We start from the raw sequence: 21172 nt of genomic DNA on the forward strand, positions 1-21172 counted from the left end.
AACTTGTCTTTCCCATAAATCAGCAAAATAATGATATTACAGGGGTGAAGAAGAAAGTGGAAAGAGACAATGAGCCTGACTGCAGAAGAGAAACAGAAAAAGGCTGAAACAAGCAGAGATGATTATAAGACAATTATTTGATGATGATGATGATGATGATGTTGATGATGATGATGATGATGATGATGATGATGATGATGATGATGATGATGATGATGATGATGATGATGATGATGATGATGTCGATGATGTTGATGATGTCGATGATGATGATCTTTTAGATTTGAGCTGTCTCTATTGTGTCATTTTGTCTGAATGAAAACAGCACATTGAAGAAAACCGCTGGTGGTTTACGCCCATTTCATGACGATTCATTATTGCTCCCCATGGACTCTATTTTAGAATGGAAAGAGGAGAGGAGTGGGGAGTAAATGAGAAAATGACTATATACCAAAAGTTGCTGTGCTCATGATTCCCCATTTTCTCTCCACTACATTTTCCATGTGTGGTTCTTTACACAAACTTGCTGCAGGCGTGTAACGTTCATGTAGTGCCTGCAAAATATGAAAAATGTGTTACCGTAATACCTCAATTGGAGAGTTTTAATCTTGTACGATTGTAGAGTAAAAGTGTTGTTGTTTCACCCTGTCTCACACCTCTTCCATTTTGTTAGAGTAGCAATGCGCACAAAGCATATATTTCACATGAGGCTCTATTATCTGACTTTTTGAATCAAGATAAATGTTCTCCTGCTGGAAAACTCAATTACCTGCCACTGTTCAAGCCAAAGCAGCCTGTGGAGAATCCAAACCTAATCATTTCTGCCTACTTCTGAGATATTTTCACAAAAGATTAAGTCAAGCAACTTTTAAAATTGAAAAGGTGTGTAATGAGCATCAGTAAACCACCAGGCTTTGCTGTCAGTTATACAATCCAGAGAACAGTGTAAGCAGATTGATATCCAAGCTATTTTAACACTAGAACCGCCAGAGGTCGCCGTATACCTAAAACCGCCAACGGGTAAAATGTACCCGCTATCGATTTTTAAGGTACAATGTTCTTTTATTTATCATACAGAACAGTGAGTTTTGATCGCATAGGGATGAAACGTATACCAATAGAATCTGTGGACTCTCAGCTTTAAATATGATATAGTTTGTGCAGATAGCATGAAGTATAACATATCGCTACCAGTGCGGATTTAAACGCTTGGTGTTAGACTTGTGTTTTGTTCAGGTACAAATCTCTCTCTCTCTCGATCTATATATAACTATCTATCTGTAATCTTCTGTTCTATGGACATATAATTGTCTACATAAACAGACGACGTGGACTACTTCTCTCATTCCGAGTGTCCATCTTTATTCAATAGGCACGTAACATGCACACATGCATGCGTGAGCTCAGTCATCCAAGATCTTGTATTCTCCAAGATGTTACACTATAAGTATCCATCTGTCTCTCTCTCTCTCTCTCTCTCTCTCTCTCTCTGTCTCAATATATCTATCTATCTCTCTAATAAGGAAACGCAGTAGACAAAAGGCGTTGCTAGCAACACGTCATGTTTACGCTGCATTTTCTATGAGGTAAATATTACCCGCTGGCGGATATAGGTATACATTTTTTCAATCTGACTTCATATTGACCATTTTTAACAACATAGGGTGCTACATAACACACTTTCAGAAAAAGTCACAGACTGGGAGACTTTAATATTTTATTGAAAAAAATCAAAAAATCTAATCAAACAGCTGCGGGTAAAATGTACCCGTTGGCGGTTCTAGTGTTAAAGTCTTTGTCTAAAGTCATGAAGCACCTGGTCAAGCACGAAGGCTTTGGCAAACCAACCATTACAGAAATAGCTTTACTTTTCCTGCCTCCTTATAAATCTGCTTTATTTACTGGGACAAATACTCTCTTTCTTTGTCTTTCTCATGACCAAAATATTTTCCATCCGTTGTATTTTTTGAATTTTTACATCTTCTGTTTATCAATGGCTTTTAAGCTGTCTGATTTCCTTGCCTCCAAGCATCTCGGTGCCCTACCAGTGTTTATCCTGGCATCTGATATCATCCATCCTCCCTTTTCAGCGGCTTAAGTGGCAGCACAATTGTCAAGGGACTGATCGACCGATTTACAGCTGAAAGTGCTGGGTCTGTCGTTCCCTCTGCCCTGAGGGAGCAAAGCAAGACTGAGGAGGCCTATCTTGCAATGGATTTGTACTTATTGCCTGCGAACCATCTTAATATAATACAATTGCCCTGATCCTTTATCTCTGGCCTATACGCTATTCATTAATTTCCTCCACTAAAGCCATAAGCTATACAGTCAGCCATTGAAGAGGATGGCTCCCTTGAGCCTTCTCATGTGAATCTGATACTTTTAGGTCTATTTGGGCATTTTTCTGTGAGGTATCTAATCCGTACCATTGTTTATATTGACATAGAAACAAATCGCTCTGTGCTTGTAAAATTTGCCAACACATTCATTTAAATATCCCCCCACCCAAGGTGGATGTGGATTTTTCGATGACCCAAATACTGGAGAGTAAATGTAAACATTTTGGCCTGTTAACATAGGCAGAGCTTAGTTAATTGATATACATAACATAGACCTGGAGTAATCTAAATGTACATTTACTGTAGTGATTGTGCACACTTGTGGGAAGCGATACATGCACGTTCCAGTAAGTATATTGGTTTTGTATTGAACTGATACTGAAAATCCAAATATATCTGGCAACACACCTTTGCTGACCACCTCAGGCAGACTGCAGCCTGCAGCACTCACCCAGAAGATCTAACAATAGCCACACTGATCATCTTTGGGAAAGGAAAAGTTCTCCATGCCTCTTTCCCTCCTTCTCCACCTTTATTGAACACCATCTTTAATCTGCCATCACTCCCTCTTGCTTTCCTCTTATGCTCATTGCCTTACCCTTTGCCACATTAGAAATAGAGAAGAACTGGCTCATCTAACTAGTAGTCTCCATAGGTGTCATGTCTCAGAAACTTATCATGAAAGGCTATTCTTTATATTAGTTTTGTCATGTCCCTTTGTTCTGTGCCCTCTGTCTTATTGTAATAAGTATTCCTCCTCTCATTTCAGAACTCCATGCTCCCCGCCCCTATGTGTCTCCTGTGTTTGTGATTAGTTTCCCCGCCCTGATTGTTTCCACCTGTTCCCCTCACCTTGGGTATATATTGTGTTAGCCCTCACCTGTCCAGTGCCAGTTCGTTTCTTATTCATGACCACGTTCAAGCCTGCTCCATGGTCGTATCCCGTTTTCTCATGCTCACGATTATTGCATTTAGTTTTTCCTCGGAAGAGTGATTTTCTGTTTCTTGTTTTTGTTCCTGTGTAACTTCCAGTAAAGTCTTTATTTCTGAATACCACCCGAGTCTGAGTCTGAGTTGTGCATTTGAATTCATGCCTCAGAGTTCACCCCTTGACAATAGGTGGGCACAGAGTGATGCAAATGTGGTATGTGGGGCCAAACATGGAGAATTTAGTTATTTCTAAAAGCAACCCTGTTTTACCTTCCAAACAAAGTGGCTCTGACTAGCAGAGGACCATCTGTATCTGTAATCTGTAATATGTAAAATCAATTTGTTTTATAGCCCAACATCACAAATTAGCATCTGGGGGTTAACCTGTTAAGCCCCAAGCCTGTTTTTCAGGCCTCAGGCTTGAAAATGACATTTCCAGAATAAATTACCATAACTTCACTTCTAAAAGGGGTAAATTAATTATCTTTTTTCTCAAAGCAATAATAAACCTGTGAGTTGGATGTAGAAAAGTCAGAATCAATATAGAATTGTTTCATTTTAAAGTAAATTCAGATTGAACATAGTAAAAAAAAAAAACATTACTTATAGTGAAAACCACCCTTGAATGATGGGATAGTAGACTAAAAGCTTTAGGAATCCAAACTATAACATAATAAGTCAACACGTTCTCACTCCCAACACGTCACATGTTGACGGTTGGTCAGGGCCCCTCCCCGTCACGGAATTACGGACAGGGTACCCCTTGAGAGTCAGTTTTCAACGGGCAGGGCGTCCCATTGACTTGCATAAAGCTCCCTGAACATTGGTAATAGACGAGTTGAGATCGCGGCGAAATGCTGTCCGCAGATCCATTCTCACAGCATTTATCAACATTTTTCTTACTCAATATCAAACCACACTTATTGTTTTTACTTCTCTATTTTAATTGAATAATGTAGGACTTTTGTTGCTGTCAGTTAGGGGGAGAGTAGGGTATCTGTATCTGTATTGTTTCATCGTTTTTTCCTTCTAATTTTGTATTATTTTCTAAACCACAAACTGTTATTTACTCAATAACACATAATTATCCTTGTGTTTATTTATTTGTTTGATTAATAAACACAAGTTGGAGTCCGTCAGGACCGAGGGTCGGAGCAGCTCATAGTAGTTGCTTTAGAGAATTTTACACCCGGAAGTAAGTATTATCTCCGCTTCGCTTGACAAACCCCGTGATAGTCCTCAAGCTCTGTGATTGGACGTTTGAGTGTGCGCCGAGGGTTATGCCGAGAGTCGAACAACACTTTGAAATGGGATGGAACCACGGCAGACTGTCCAAAACTGGATTTGAACGGGTCCACCCCGTCGCCCCCTCCCCCAACCCGTCCCCAGAACTACGCATGCTGGCTATTGTGTGTTTTGCAACATGCTCTATGGCACGTCTCTACTGGGAATTGTAGTTTTAAAAGACGTTTTCGTATTTCCCATAATAAGAAGTTGCCAGTGTTAAACTGTGTACATCCCTGGAGGTTTAGGGGATAGGAAACACTCAAATTTAAAACATAATAAATGGGTGAAAATTGCTTGTGCCCATAATGGGCAGCATTAATATATACCCACATGACAGCTAAGGTCAGAAGAGCTTTATTTAACAGCTGGCCTTATGTCTCTGACCCCTCCAGTTGTTAATTGATAAGCCTGAAAAATGCACTTGTCAAGGTTCAGAGGCAAATATGGCAGTAGCCATCGATCATCTTAAGATAAGATATACTTTATTGATCCTAAGTTGGAAACATTTGCATTACATCAGCATATGTAATAGTTGTAAATATGCAGTGGTGTTTATTTGTAAATCATTTAGTATAATCACACAAATTCTGTGTTTTATATTTAATAATTCTGTGTTCTTTATTTATTGAATATTCAATACCTGACAAGGTCGGAGATGAAAAACTTGGGTCGCAGGTTCCTCAACAGTGCATTACAAGACATCTATCAATATGTGTGTATACCTCCACCATTAAACTGTCGTATTCTGCACATTTATTTTACTATCTACATACATCTTATAAGAGTATAATACATATGTATAATATCAGTTAAAATAAGTGCTTAAACATACAATAGTTAACATTGCAGGAAAGCAATATATTAGTACTTTGTCAGGCTTAATATTTATACCCCCAAAGCTTTTTTCTTACTCAAAGTAAGACCTTAACTTAAAGTATTCTTTAATGTTTAAATAAAGCCTTATTAGTTTGTCTGTTTGTGTCTCCTATTAATATCTAATAATAAAAATAATACATTTCAATAACTTGCTTTAACCACCTGTGTCCCTTTCTATCAGCTGTACACCGTTATGGTGTAAATATACCAATATACAGATTGGATCAAATATAAAAGTCAGCCGAATTAGTATTGATACTGCAAGGAGACTTATATTGTGAAGAGAAATTGAAGATTTTGTTTAATTGATATATTTATGATCCACGTCACATATTCAGTTTCAGCGGCAGTTCTTCCTATTTGTCTAGAGGTCTTCTCACCAGGGCTCTATAAATAGGAAACTACGGCAGATATGTAATATTTAATGCAGCCGAACCGTGTATTACAATGCCGTTATGTGATGACCTCTAAAGAGAAAAGCAAGCAAACTCGGAATAAGTATTATTATTTTTTTTTTTAAATGTTTTCTGATTTCACATCAACAGGAAGTCTGGTTAACTAAAATGTTTGTGCGGAACAATACCCCAACCCATAGATCCGTGGGTGAATAATGTCAATCACCACATTACACACATCCGTTCACATTAAATTTAAATTTGCATTAAAATATTTCGTGAGGCCTTCTAAAATGTTTTAAAAATATAATTAGGGTTGTATTTTACTGTTTGTTGTTTATGTGCCTCCCAGCGGCAGAGCGTCACTGGCGGCCGGCTCCATCGCTGACTGTGTTCACGAGCTGCAACTCAGCCACCCCGATGCACCGGCAATAGTGCTCGGGGACATGAACCAATGTCGCCTAGAGACTGTGCTACCTGGGTTCCAACAGTATGTTAAGGATCACACCAGAAAAGACAATATCCTGGACAAATGCTTCGTAAATGTTAAAGGACCCTATGTGACTAATTGTAGACCACCAATACTGAACTCTGATCATAATGTTGTGAATATGATACCAGTGTATAAGACCAAACTGAAGAGAAGTAAACCGGAAAAGAAAGTAATAAGGACATGGACAAATGAAAGTAGGGAACAGTTGAAAGCCTGTTTTGATTGGACAGATTGGGACATTTTTCAGGAAGGTTCACTAGATGAAATAACTACTGTTACCAATGACTATATTAACTTCTGTGTAGAACTAGTTGTTTCCACTAAAGAAATACAAATCTATCCAAATAATAAATCTTATGTGACTAAGGACATTAAAACCGTTATAAATACCAGGAAAATAGCTTTCAAAAACAAAGACTATGGAGCACTTAAACAGACAGAGAAAGAACTGAAAGTCAAATTGAGGGAATCAAAACTGGCACACAGAGAGCTTTTGGAAAATGCTTTTAAAGCCAAAAACCCCCAAAAGGTATGGGACACCATGAAAACCATGACAGGAATGTCCTCCTCAGCTAAACCTATTGTGACAAACAATGAATTTTGTTTAGCTAACGAACTAAACACGTTCTTTACCCGTTTTGAGTCACTGGATAATTCTGCGTAGTGTACTGAAATGCTCGAAACTATAATACCTGCTTCCTCTGACAAAATTACCATCATTGTCGAAGATGTCAGAAAAACATTTCAGTGCACCAACACCAAGAAAGCGGCTGAGCCAGATGGGTGCAGCGGTTTTCTGCTGAAAAACGTTGCTACTGAGCTGGCTCCAGTGTGGCAACCCATCTTTCAGGCTTCTATTGAAATGCACACCATCCCTCTGTCATGGAAAACTTCACACATCAAACCGCTACCCAAAATTCCATGCCCAAAAGAACATAAGGACTACAGACCAATAGCCCTCACCTCAGTGATTATGAAATCACTAGAAAGAATTCTGCTCCGATTTCTTATCAGTACAACACAAGACAAACTGGATCCATACCAATTTGCCTATAAACAAGGGTGCGGTACGGAAGATGCTGTGGCCACTCTGGTTCACATCATCACTAAACATTTAGACAAACGCAACACCTATGCAAGAGCCCTCTTCCTTGACTTCTCATCAGCATTCAACACAATACAAGCAGACATCTTGGTGTCAAAAATGGCTAAAATGGAAGTAAATCCGTACCTGATTTACTGGTATGCTGCTTTCCTCACTAGTAGAGAGCAACTTGTGAAGGTTAACAAAACCCTATCATCTGCCATCACAACCAATGTAGGGGCCCCCCAGGGCTGTGTGAGTTCAGCTGTGCTCTTTACTCTACACTGATGATTGTCGTATCAACACACAAAATCAAGTCATCATTAAGTACTCTGATGATACTGCAATAATATCTCTGCTAAGTAATACAGACGACCCTGAGCTGCACCAACAGGCTGTAAATCAGGTCGTTGAGTGGACTGATAACAATGCTCTTGAGATCAACACCAAGAAAACTGAGGAAATCATTTTTGGCTCACCATCTGACTCCTATAGAGTCCCCATTGTCATCCATACAGATGACATCAAGCAGGGAGTTTCATACAAATACTTTGGTGTAATGATTGACCATCTGCTGTCATGGAAGGATCACATTGAATATCTGTGCAAAAGGACAAAACAAAGAATTTATTTTCTCCGCCTTCTTAGGTCTTTTGGGGCGAGCAGAGAAATTCTTCTGTTGTTCTTTACATCTGTGATCATGTTTATTCTGCAGTACTGCAATACTACCTGATACAAATGTTTGTCAGCAGCATTAAAATCAAAACTGCTCCACCTGTTAAAAATCTGCTCAAAGATTGTTGGTCAACCCTGTCAGAGACTCAGCCTATCATAACAACCTAGTGAGGCTGTCCAACAACATCATCTCTGACCCAAACCATGTTCTGAACAGTGAATATGAACTGCTACCATCTAATCGGAGATACAGGGTCCCACGATTCAATAAAGTCAGACCGAAGCACTCCTTTGTGCATCAGTCAATCCTCACAGTAAATACAGAGCTAAATCCCAGATCAAATGCATGCTGAAGGCTCTTGAGCATGTTTTCTCTCACTGATTGTGCTGTTACGTTAAATGTTTGTTGTTTGTGTTTCATGTATTGGTTCTGGATACTTGTCTGTTGATGTTGGACATGGAGCTGCTGTGACGCAAGTCAAATTTCAGACTTGATCTGACAAATAAAGTATTATCGTATCGTATCGTATTGTAGTTGAAGAGTTTGTAAAGGACAACAGCACGTCCATTAATTCCATTAATGTAGCCTTTGTTTCTGCTAAAAGTAGCCTTTGTTTCTGCTAAAAGAGGTGTGGACCAGCTGGGGCAAAAAGAAAATTGGCGAAATCGAGTGTGACTATTAAAAAATAAATAATTATTATATTAATATTGACAATAACAACCGACCGTCGAGGAGCGTTCTCATGGCGTCTATTGTCAACGCTATGGTAGGTCTATGAAGGTCTATGGGACGCCCTACCCGTTGAAAACTGACTCTCAAGGGGTACCCTGTCCGTAATAGAGTGACGGGGAGGGGCCCTGACTGTCCGTCAACGTGTGACGGGTTGGGAGTGAGAATGTGTTGAATAAGTACCCTGTATCAAGATTATGCAAAACAAGTGACATTAGACCCTTTTAGAGAGGTTTAGCAAAACAAAAAAAATACCTTTGGTGTCATTCGGGTGGATTTGGGTGTATTTGCCGTTTCTTTGGAACCCGTTGGTCGACTTTGGTGATTGACACCATCCCTCCCCCTGTAATGGCCTCCCATTCTAATTAAATAAATAATCTTATTTTAAGATGTATTCTTTTAAAGGCACTGTTTCCAATCCATTCCGAACTCCCAGAAAAATCCAACCGTGATTAGGGATGTCCCACTCTTTCATTTTCATTTCATTTCATCGTTTATTTAGCAGGGACAATGCACATTAATGAACACTTAAAACAAAAAAATGCAAATAATGTAAATATGCCGGATTTTAGCTTGGAGCTAATTTCCATCCGCAGTCCCTCACATAAAACATTTAAGAACATGACAATTATACGGAGCCTATAAAGGGACATGGAAAAAAAAAAAAAGGGAGAGAGAAAAAAAATAAAGTCAGGAAAACGGATTCGTTTCTCATGCGCACGAGAAACAAATCCGTTTTCCTGACTTTATTTTTTGAGAAAGTTACCGATGCACCAAGGAGGAAGTGGGAAACACAGACAACCATTTCATTGCAGACTGTTATGTTTACGTGGGGAAATGACAGAGCATACATTATTTGAGATAGACTATATTTTGAATTCAGACTTAATTTTATGGACAGTTCGGCCAGGGGTCTAGAGCTATTGGTTTAAGCACCGGATCGGCAAAACAGGAGAGTCTGTAAACCAGTCTGCTTTGATCTATGAATTCATGTCCGTGACTCGCAGAGTACCTTCTTCCCCCGCAGCTGTTTTATAGGGAAACAAACACTCAGAACACACACACAGAGCGGACTGCCCCCCCCCCCCCCCCAACGATGCCCCCCCTTCCTTTAGAGGCTCCGTATTTACTGAACATCATGCATACTGTTTTTTTTTTACGTTTAACTGTAAGCAAAGGTTGTTCAGCCAGTGTTGAACCTTGTCCAATGCATTAGAGAGACAATATGAAATTATTTCAGTGTTTTTCCCGTGTATAAAGATGTCCGCATCATCGGCATACATTGGCACATTCAACTCAGGACATACATAAGGCAAGTCATTTATGTACAGGGAAAAAAGTCCAAGGTCCAAGAATGGAACCTTGTGGAACCCCAACAGGGTTGACGAGGTAGGGCGATTTGGCACCGTTGACCAGAACACACTGTTCTGTTCGATAAGTAGAACTTTAGCCAATGTATAGAAACTGCAGAACAATTGAAATAAGTCAGCTTTGTAAGGAGCACTTTGTGATCAACAGTGTCAGATGCCTTTCTGAGATCAAGGAAGACAGCACCTACATATGGGCTCGTGTCCAACATATATTTAACCTTTTCCACAAAGACACAGTTAGCTGTCTCAGTGGAGTGGTGAGCACGGAAACCAAACTGCATTGGGTGGAGTCGAGCGAAACCTTTGCCTAAATGTTTGGTGATTAGTTTTGACACCCATTTCTCAACTATCTTAGAGACACAGGGGAGGAAGCTGATAGGTCTATAATTGGACATCATTGCCTTATCCCCAGATTTAAAGATCCGTGTCACCGTAGTCACCTTCCAGGATGATGGAACTTCCCTCGTGCTGATGCTGGTGTCGAAATCATATGCATCCCTAGCCTTAGAACCTCTTAACCCTGAGATTATATTTTTTACCTCAACCTCTGTGATTTCCTCCAGGTCAAAAACGGGTGTGTATCCACACCTGGGCTAGGTGAAACCTCAGATGGGGGGAAGAACTTTGTAATGTCCAGAGCACTATTTATGAAATACTCATTGAGAGAGCTGGCCAACACTGCAGGGTTTTTTATCAGGGCATCATTGATTTTTTAATTCTAGTACATTATTTTCCTGTTTGGTATATGTTTACCTAATAGTTTATTTAAAGGTCCCATGTCATGGCCATTTCTACTGATCATAATTCCATTGTTGAGGTTTACTAAAATAGATTTATATCGTGCAATTTTCCAAACTCACATTGGTTTCTCATAAAGCATCTCTGTATAGTATGTATATTCACTCTCTGTCCTAAACGGTTACTCGTGAACTACAACAACAGTTGTAGTTCCCCCCCTCCCTGTGAGCCCAGTGGTCGCCTGCAAGACAGTGAAACATAGCTAAACCCAGCCTGAAACCAGCCCGAAACCAGCCCGAAACCAGCCCGAGCACACACACACACACACCCGCAGCCTGGCTGGGAGTTTGTGTGTGTGCTCACACACAGACTCACAGCCTCGCCGTGTCCCGCCGTCTCAGGCGGAGAAATCCGCAGAGCTGCAGCTGAGAAAATATTGAGTGTATATGAGTTACGTCACTATACCCAAATAGTATTTGGCAAATACGTCACTGTACCCAGGAAGAAAAAGAGAAATCTCCAACGAGGCATTTTGGGGCAGTATAGACAGGTCTTTTCTATGTTAGAGTTTTACACGCTACAGGGTGTACTTTGAGCGTTTGTGACTCAGCAGACCGTTTACATGCATAAAAAGCTACATAACACAAAAAGGGACGGGTAATAACCAGAAAAGCATGACATGGGACCTTTAAGGTTTGCCAAACTTTGTTACAGTTACACCTTTACACAATTATATTGATGAAAAAGTTAGCTTTTGCCTGTCTTATTGTTTGTGTTACCTTGTTACGAGCATGAGTGAATTTCTGTCTATCAGTGGAAAGTCCGGATTTCAAGCTCTGCTTCAATAGTTGGTCTCTAGATTTAATTAGATTCCTGCATTGTAGATTCAGCCAGGGAAGATGATGTTATATCTCTCACAGGCTCCACCCTCTACTGGACTATATGGGTACTACCTTATCATGCAAGCATTCACCTACTGAGACTTCTATAGACGTAGCCGGCCCCGGGGCGGTCCTACCTGAATGCGTGCGCATCTCACCGTATAAAAGGAGGCCTCGCCTCCTGACCGTCATCCCTTTCTCTTCAGCGAGACTGAGCAAGACTTGAAAGAGAAAGAGATCGATTGAACAAACATGGAACCACTCCTAGAGCACCGAACCTGCCCGACATGCCCTAGCCTGATTGCAGGGGCTGACCCGCACCGCCTGTGCTTCCAGTGCCTGGGGCCGAACCACGCCGAAGAGGGCCTAGGCCAGTCGCCGGCCTGTAATGCCTGCCGCATGATCCCGCAGCTAAGCCGCCGTAATCGTGGCGAGCATTTCCGGGTGAAGCTCGGCCTGCAGGTGGAGGTGGAGGATCAGGACCTCGAGGTGGTCGACATGGATGATCTCGATGAGGTTCCATTCGAGTTCACCCTCCCGAGGGGCCGGGTGGTCGCATTCGCGGAGGGGGAGGACACCTCGTTGTCCGACACCTTCGTTTCCGGCGGCCAGGAGGGTCCAGCACACAGGTCTGCGCGTCTGGACTTCCCGGCGGTGATGACCCTGGGGGCGGAGCGTGTGGGCTTACCGCTCACCCCACCGCTGCCACCGAGGCCTGTAAGCCGCCTTGGGCAGGGTTTTCACAGCCCGGTGCTTCCGGCGCAGCCGGCCTTCGTCTCGGCCTCGTTGCCAGATATCTGGCAGTGTGTGGAAGCGACGTGGCGGCGGCCATTGAGGAAGAAGGCCCCAGTAGCAGCCATGACGGGTGTCATCAGGGTGCAGGGCCGCTCGGTGTGCCCCCCCTCGATGAAAGCCTGGCGGCCCATCTGCTTCCGCATGCAGCTGCTGGTTGGGCGGAGGGGAAGGAACCACTGCCCCCGCCGCGGGACCGAGACACCCTGGAATATTTAGACAAAATGTTCAGGCTCGGTGCACAGATGGCGGCTGCGGCCAATAATTTTGGCGTGTTGGTCGTCTCCTTGATTACCCCTCAAGCAGATGCCCCCGCCTTCCCGCCTCAGGACGGGAGCAATTATCCAGATTGCTGCATAGGTAAGATGAACAATCTGATCCATGGAGTGGCCGCCGCAGCGGGGCGGGTGATGTCCTTGGCCACAGTGGCGTCGCATCACATGTGGCTAGGACTCATCGCCCTACCCAAGAAGGACCGAGAGGATCTCCTTGGAGCCCCGGTGTCCACGGAAGGGCTCTTTGGATCGATAACCTCGGTCACCCAGCGCCTAGAGGAGGAGAGAGTGCATGCTACCGCTGGCTCCTCCTCAGCAATAGACTTTAGTTGACGAGTGGCAATAACTGTCCTTACCAGCAGGCAGCGGTAGTGTGTATTCGTCATTCAAAAGAAGCAACAGCTGGAAGACAGACTATACACCGAGAGAAGAAGAACAGGCATAGGCGGCGCGTGACGCTCATGTTTGGGAAGGCTAAATAACTTGTTTTACCTGACGCTGCCCGCCTCCTGCGCGTCTATAGAAAAGAGATCAACTCAGTGAAACCGCCTGCTGACCAATCAGAGCTCAGTGTGAGGAGTTTAAATCTATCAAGTCATATCACAGGATAAAGGAAATACATTTTAAACTGACGATGCAGAGAAGACGCCGACGTGTCGCACCATATAATATCATAATATATCACATTTCCTTACCTGAGTCAGCTTCTCGAGCAGTATCTGGCCGTGCATCACCTACATTGTCACATAGGCTACTGAATGCAGAAGTATTATTTTAAGCAACACATTAAGTTGACTAAACACTCAACTCAAATGTAATTAAAGTCAGATCCACTCGTGTCTTGGATGGGGCAGTGATATCATAAAACTGTTGTACGCTTTCAAACACTCGGTAGTTATTTTTTAACCAGTTGTTCTATATTCACCTTGCAGGTGCAACTATGTAGCTTGTATCCTGGATTATATGTTTAAGTCATGGATGTTTAAAGTTCATATTTGTCTAATATTAGTTTACTTTTCATTAATGAAGTATGACGCTGCGCTGTCCCTATTTGTGATTGGTCAAATGTTGCTAACCCCGCCCCTTTCACGTGAACGCGCTCTCAGCTGGAGAGAGAAACCCTGGCTTGATTTACCGACTTGATAACCAGCGTCATAGGACCGCTTAGCGAGATCTCGTTTGTTAGGGTTAGTATTAGATAACTCAAACATATGGGTATGTTGAACTGGCTTCGTAGTACAGGGCAGAGGTGGCTGCATAGCAGCGCTAATGTCAAAGACACAAACATTATACATTATATTTTTATTTTACCAGGGTGCAGTGACACAAATATTTGGGAAGGCTTAGCCTTCCCTAGCCTACTGTACCCGCCGCCCCTGAGAACAGGCCGCGTGATATGAACAAACAACAAATAGCGTCTGGGTTCCATTTTCACTCTCTCTCGTCGATCGAAAACATGTAAACATAAAAAAGAAACTCATGCGGCCAGGTGAGATGAAAATGAAAAAGATTAACCGTCTGTGTGTGCCTTCTTAATAGTTTGTTTTGGTCCCTCATTTCCGCTTCGCTTCTCATGCACTTACTCGCTAAGCTGAACAGCCAATCAGAGGGATTTCTTTGTCCCGACTTTCTTTGGCCTCCCGCGGCCGATTCAACATGCGGGAGGTGTGAAAATGTGCCGTAAAGAGACGACCGGGCAGGACACACCAACCTGAGTAGGGCGCCGCGAAGGCCTCTGACTCCCAAAATCGGGTTGGTGTGTAGCGGCCTTTAGGGAGGTAGCTAGTGGGCATGCACTGATGAGAGTGATAAACCGCAGGAAGTGCTATCAGGGCGCGATGCGGGTATAGGGGCATTATGGCCGGTGTATTACTGTATTACAGGGAACACACTACGCCTAGAGTAAAGACTCCGATGAATGCGCTTTACCGTAGTGGTAAAGGGAACATTATGGTGGAGTGCGCGGCGGTGTGTTCAAGGACCTCAGTAAAAAATCGTCCCTTTCTGTGTCGACCCTCCATGGGCAAAACTTCCCTCTCCAGAGAATATCACAGCTTCATAGCTGGGGCCCCACAACTGAGAGCTTGTCCCCTAACACAATGTTATGGGGAATGGAAACTCAGAAGTGTGTTAACAGTGGATGGACAGGACGCTGAAACGGGGTTATTCACTCCAGTTTCGCATCATACCACCTCCATTCAAAAGGCATGCGAGAGGTAAATCTGTCATCCCAGGAGGAGATGGGTTTCCTCTCAGCAGAGATTCAGGCTCTGGTGCAAAAACAGGCAGTGTCTGTTGTGCACCCTCAGCACAGAGAAAAGGGTCTTTATTCCACGTATTTCCTGGTTCTCAAGAAGACAGGGGAATTCAGACCTATTCTAGATCTCCGTAGCCTGAATCGCCATATTGCCTACAGAATATTCTGCATGTTAACTATAAAACAGTTAATGGGGCTTGTGCATACGGGCGATTGGTTCACCACCATCGACCTGAAAGACGCATACTTTCATGTGGAAATTGCTCCGGAGCACAGAAAGTATTTGCGTTTTGCCTTCCAGGGGATAGCCTATGAGTATAACAGATTACAGTTCGGCTACTACCTATCCCCACGCACGTTCAGCAAATGTGTGGCCACTGCACTCAAACTGCTGTGCGTCCACGGCATGAGAGTTTTATTTCACCTAGATGACCTCATAGTCATGGCCAGGTCCAGGGAACAGGCAATGCTCTGCACAGCACAATTGATCCTACACCTAACCAAGTTGAGCTTTGCGGTCAATTGGAAAAAGAGCACCCCCATACCTCACCAACAGGCGTTGTATTTGGGAGTGGTGCTCGATGCAGGCGCACTGCACGCCACCTTGTCTGAGAGCAGACGTGCCTCCCTGCTTCGGGCGGTTTGAAGCCTGCGACAGGGGGCGACAGTGACAGCTCTAACTGTCATGCAGACTCTGGGTCTCATGGCGGCTGCTCACGTTGTGGTCCCGCTCGGGTTACTGCATATGCGCCGCCTGCAGAGGTGGTTCTCCAGCCTGTGTTTGGATCCCAAGAGACACAAACGACATCTGGTGACCATCCCTCCCTCAGTGGAGGGCAACCTCTGGTTCTGGGGGTCCCCGGATCACCTCCGGAGGGGGTCTCCACTGGGACGGGTGACCTCCTACATCACAGTGTGGGGAGGGACCTGCCTGAAGAGGGCTGGTCTCTCACAGAGACACGGCACAGCAACCTCCTAGAGCTATCGGGCGGTAGTGTTGGTCCTCCAGCATCTCATGCCCCTAATTCAGGGGAGACATGTACTGGTCAGGAGCGACAACAGCACCACAGTGGCATACATCAACAGGCAGGGCGGAGTCTGCTCCGCCGCCTTGTTGACCACAGCGGAGAAGCTGTGGTTATGGGCTTCAGAGGTGGTGTTATCTCTGAGAGCCCTCCACATCCCGGGACTGGAGAACAGGAGGGCCGACCTCATGTCGAGGGGCGGCCCCCTGCCATTCGAGTGGGCACTTCACCCGGAGGTGGTGAAGCAGATCTGGGCCCAGTTCTGGACAGCAGAGGTGGATCTGTGGCTGGGATTCCAGCGATGGTGTGAGGAGCGGAGAATAGAGCCCCTATCCTGTGAGTTGGGCTCTATTTTATCCTTCATACAGTTACTGGTGGACAGAGGGCGTGCTCATTCTACAGTGAAAGTGTATGCAGCAGCAATCTCGTCCTGCCATGAGGGATTTGACGGCTGGTCAGCTTTTTCTCAGTCACTGATGTTGCGGTTTTTACAGGGGGTCAGGAGGCTGCGCCCAGTAGTGCACGCCTCCGCCCCGCAGTGGGACCTGCCGTTGGTGCTCGAGGCTCTGATCACAGAACCATTTGAGCCTCTAGAGCTCTCCTCCCTGAAAGCACTGTCGTGGAAGACAGCATTGCTACTTACCTGAACGTCAGCCAAAAGAGTGTCACAGTTAACCGCTCTGTCGGTGCACCCGAGTTGCTTGTTGAAGCTAAATTGCACCTCCTCTGCCCGGTGCATGCGCTAGTATGTTATGTGGAGCGCACAGTTGCCCTTAGACGCACTGAACGGCTGTCTGTACCTTTGCAACTAAATCAATATATATATGCCGTTAATAACTGTGTCATTTATACTTGGCTGCTAAACCCTTGTTACTGTTACAAGGTATATATCTTGTATTTTGTAAATTGTTTAACTTGCTGCTGTTAAATACCGTCAAACTATGTGCAATATGTGCTTTATGTGCAATATATACTTTATATACATAGGCCATCTTTAACTGTAATATATACCGGGCTGCTAAATCCTATGAACTGTTACAGGATTTGATTTGTAGATTTGATTCGTTTTTTATCTGTATTTTTGAAAATTGTTTAACTTTTTAATCTTTTTTTGTTTAGCATATTGTTTATTATATTATAACTTAGTACTTTTTTAGCATATTGTTTATTATATTATAACTTAGTACTTTTTTAACGCATGTAAGATATGCAACACTAAGCTGTCTGTGGCTCTTTCCTGCTGTAACGCTGCAAATTTCCCCTCTGTGGGACTAATAAAGGTATTCTGATTCTGATTTGTGTGCTCCGGGGGCGGGGTGACCGGGAAAGCTCTGTCCAATAAATGCCTGGCATGCTGGCTCTGCAAAGGCATTGCACACGCCTACGGACAGGCGGGGAGAACCTGCCTCGCGGGGGTCCGTGCACACTCCACACGGGCTGTAGCTGTGTCAACAGCCTTATTCAACGGTGTGAGTGTGGAGAATATATGCACGGCGGCGTCTTGGTCAACGCCAGGCCCCTTCATAAGGTTTTATCTCTTGGACATGTCTGGCTCTTTCTCCTCGTCTGTGCTTGCTGGGGCAACACAGGACTGGTGAGGAGGGGGGGGGGGGGCTGTGGGTCAGTGGGCATCTGACCCCCTCCCTGGGCGTAAATGCGCTTACATTTTTTTCCGGGCCCCCTGGAGGGTCGCGGGGGGACATAGTGCGCACTGGGCCCTTACGGGGCTGGAGGGCTCGTCTGGCCTGCCTGGGTGCAGGAGGGGAGAGCCCTCCACACTATAGTCTGCACACACTCTGTACGGGTCAGTGTCTGAGTGTGGGGGACATGGGGGCACTTGCGCTCTCCCCGTGCTCCTTAGGACAGGTGGTGCATAGTGAAACCATGCAGGGGTGGGGACTTTCCCTCTCTGCTTATAGGCGGACGGGGGGGGGGACCCTCAGCACTGTTTCCGAGCACACACATTTCGCGAGGTAAGCGCGTCAGGGTGTGCTCTATCAGCCGCAGCCCGGACTTCTCCACAGTTACAACCGAGGGAGAGGTGAGTGAGGCGCAGCGACTGCTAAAGCCTGTCAGGGACAGTGAGGTGGAACGGTGTTGTTGGACGACAGTGCGTATATACATCGGGCCGCCCACTGTACCCATAGAGTTCAGTAGAGGGCGGAGCCTGTCAGAGATATAACAAGGGGTTACGTATGGTAACCCTTGTTATATAAGCACAGGCGGAGCCCTCTACTCGGGGCACTGTCTGTCCTATACCGCTCGCTGAAGAGAGGTGTAGGATGACGGTCAGGAGGCGAGGCCTCATTTTATACGGTGAGATACGCGCGCATTCAGGTAGGCCCGCCCCGGCCCGACCCGGGGCCGGCTACGTCTATAGAAGTCTCAGTAGGTGAATGCTTGCATGATAAGGTAGTACTCATAGAGTCCAGTAGAGGGCTCTGCCTGTGCTTATATAACAAGGGTTACCATACGTAACCCCTCGTTATATCTCTGACAGTCTCCGCCCTCTACTGGACTCCCCTCGTTCCTTCCTGTCCCTAAGGCGCCCTCTTCTTGAGAAGGAAGACATCGTATCATTCATTTTAGATATAAACAGATTACTGTTTTCACCAATATCTTCAGAGGACAGAGTGTCCCCCAATCAATAATTGTCACTGCATCAACAAAACGTTGATGAAGCGAGGGCCCAAGGCAGGGGTGTGGCTATGAACCTGAACTTTGTGAGTTTCCTGGTGAACATAATAGGATTATGGTCAGAAAGACCAGTCAGTAAGTTGTAGGTTTGAACTATTCTGTCAGCTTTGTTTGTAAACAATAAATCTATCATAGTCTTAGAGGTTTTGGCTAACTAGTCGGTTGATCCATTAGTTATATTAAGTTGTGGTTATCCATGATCCGTTTTAAGCTCTTTCTATTTTGTTTGTCATTCCGGTTGATATTAAAGTCTCCTAGAATAATTAGCTCTTTGTTGAAGTCACAGGAATTCAGCATGAGTTTTACCTGATCATAGAAATCCATCTTAGCGGTGGGATGTCGATACAGGAAAATCATGGTGAGGGACATTTCCTCAGATAGTGTGATTTCCACATCAACACTTGACTGAATAAAATGTCCCCCTTCGCTATGAAGCTCATGCTTTCAAGTCAAAATATACAGGTGCACTTTGCTTTCCATACCTTAACATTATTCATTATTTAAAATGTTTACCTTTCTGTAAAGCACTTTGGTCACCAATTGTTTTTTGTATTTTCTGTACATGAAATGTCTTGAGTGTAATTGAGTGTGGATGAAATTAACAGTATGTTAAATACCTGTATGGAGGTACAGTAGCTAATCATTGGCACTTCACCATTAGAGACGCATACGTCATTCCACATGATGGACTGAGCCAATATCCCTGGGGATATTAACCCCTATAGCTTTGTGAGTGAAATGTAATTTGCTTTGATTGCCTTTTCAAATACACAATACAACTAACACATAAACTCACTAACAATTTACAGTATTTTCCTATGCATTCTGACTGCATTAGCTCATTATCCAATTATTTGAAGCATACAAATGCCATTCAAAAAATATTAAATTAGATAATAATTAAGTATTTTCTATCACTGTGAAACCTTTTAAAATTCACTCCCAATCATACAGATTATGTATATTAATGAGTACAGCTGTGGAATGCCGGCAATACAGACACAGTGGGGGCTTTTGGCAACAGCAGAGCACAACGCCATCACATCACCCACGCATGGTAGATTACTCCAAACTGCCAAAACACTTGGCCCTGAATCATTGAGACTGTCGGCTGGATAACTTTCTTTTTTTTCTTCTTGAAAATAAATTGCATCACTGAATTACAGGCAACAGTGTGTGGATGATAAGGAGTGTATGTCAGGAAACTTTATGATGAACATAATATTCTTTAACTAAAAGGAAAAGTGAAACTAAGATAAAACAGATGTCTCTTTTGTCTGTCCCGGGTTTCAATTCTGCTTGAACAAAGGCTGCATTCTTAGATGAGACAAAAGGAAGTGATATAGACTCACTTCCAGACATACACTCCAATAAGAACACATGGGTGTTGCTGAAACAATTGATAAAAATGTTTTTTAAGTAACCTTATGCCAGATGGGTAAACACAAACACAAGAAAGTGCAAAGAATCTGAGGATGTTAACAGAATCTGTCTCCAAACGGATGAAAGACAAAGAAAAGCTGATCTGCAGGCCGCAGGGCCAATAAGAAGTGATGATACCTAATTAAATGGGACAGGCAGTGTTTACATGCTGGCTTGGCAAGAATGAACATGTCCTGTGATTCAGCCAAAATACATGAGGTCATATGTCATGCTGCTTCTGTATAACAGTCAGTATTTGATTAAATCTAGGATGTATTGCATGTGTCTATTTGTCATGCCTCATTGGACACCACATGGACCAAGCTATCTGCATCTGAAAACCCATCATTGCACATGCCACCCCTAAATATACCAGGTATCTAGTGCAACAGCATAAAAGTGAGGAGAGATATGGAGAGTGGGGGGCGGAGGTTTAAAGATTAAAACTGGAAAATTAGAAAATTAAGAATGAAAAAGCTTTGTGTAATGTTTTCATAATCACCACGCAGCAGATATACAATTCTTCTAATATGCCATTCCATCATTCAGAGGTGTGCTTTACAACCAGAGTGTCATACTTTATTGGAGTTTAAGGAATCCTAAACACTGATTGGCTAAAGGTAAAACAGATCATCTGAGTGAATCCACCACCCCAGTACAGACGCCAAAAGTCTTACACAAAACAGAGCAGCATGGTCATCTGTCTATCATTCATCTTTATATAATGTGTCAGAGCTTCTCATCGTTAAGTTAGATAGGCAAGCAATACATAATGTAGGTATTATTGATCACCTTGAGAAAAAGGACAATTACAGGAGAAAGCCGAACTATTGAAAATAAAGGACATTTATTATGTTGCGCAACAGGTCTCACCCTAACGAGGTACAATGAAACTAAAGCCGAGTT

General features: G+C 43.7%; 1 protein-coding gene across 1 annotated transcript in view; it reads right to left on the bottom strand.

Annotated features, from left to right (window-relative positions):
* plcxd3 (phosphatidylinositol-specific phospholipase C, X domain containing 3) overlaps positions 1–21172 on the bottom strand; it is a 34713-nt gene that overhangs the window by 13079 nt on the left and 462 nt on the right. The window lies entirely within an intron of this gene.

Source organism: Notothenia rossii (assembly GCF_949606895.1).
Source record: "Notothenia rossii genome assembly, chromosome: 6".
In the NCBI taxonomy this organism is placed as follows: Eukaryota; Metazoa; Chordata; class Actinopteri; order Perciformes; family Nototheniidae; genus Notothenia; species Notothenia rossii.